Genomic DNA, 921 nt, shown 5'->3' on the forward strand with positions numbered 1-921 from the left:
TCTAGTCACTTAGAACAACTTAAACGCCTACTTTGGCTCAACCTAAACATTGCTAACCATAAAGTTATGCTTTTGATACGTTACTTTTTTCTGACATGTTAAAATAAATTCACAGCTACGAGATCACCGAATGTATCCTGAACATACGTGCCGTCAGGGACGCAGGTAACCCTCGATCTAGGAATCCTTTCACGACAGGGTTTGGGGGCAAATGGATTGAGGGGAAGGTACCGGCTTGTGTGTGTGCGTGCATCTGAGTGCATACACATTCCACCTGACCGTTACGTAGCCCCATCCTCCTCCCTTTAGGAGTAAATCGGTGATCTGCTCCGTACAATCCGTTTCCCAGAAACCGAGAGGCGAGTGGACTCAGTGGCTGTCTGGGGGATTAGAACATGAGCTGGTTTCCTGACGACTCAGAGATCACATAGTTATTAAGCCCTGACGCAAGAAGAATTCATCTTTAGACGCAAATATCACGTATGCCCCCCAAATTTAGAGGGATGAAAGTGACGCGAAGGGACTGACAGTGTTTCACAGGCGGGGTTAGGCTCAGCTGGCTTTCCCTCCCAGGACTTAGAGTTCAGTCTTAAAGTCAGCGGTGCCCCAGGCTGCCTCCGCACTTCCCTTAGAACAGATCACCCTCATTTTCCTGATGAGCTACTTCGCGCTGCAGAGCTTGGGGCATGCAGGTTAGGAGGCGTCTTAAGTGTATTCAAATGGCCTCTGCCTTTCCGTTGTCAAATATCCATTACAACCTACTACATCCAGGCACTGAGCCGGCGCAGAAAGAGGGGGTGAGCCATGAAGAGCAAAACACACAGGGTTCCTGCCCCGGGGAGCGTACAGGACGGTGTGGGAGAGACACTGAGCCATCCCCCACATAAAATGGCGCTCAGGAGGTGGTGTTTGAGCTGAGAT

Source organism: Myotis brandtii, unplaced genomic scaffold (assembly GCF_000412655.1).
Source record: "Myotis brandtii unplaced genomic scaffold, ASM41265v1 scaffold633, whole genome shotgun sequence".
Taxonomy (NCBI): domain Eukaryota; kingdom Metazoa; phylum Chordata; class Mammalia; order Chiroptera; family Vespertilionidae; genus Myotis; species Myotis brandtii.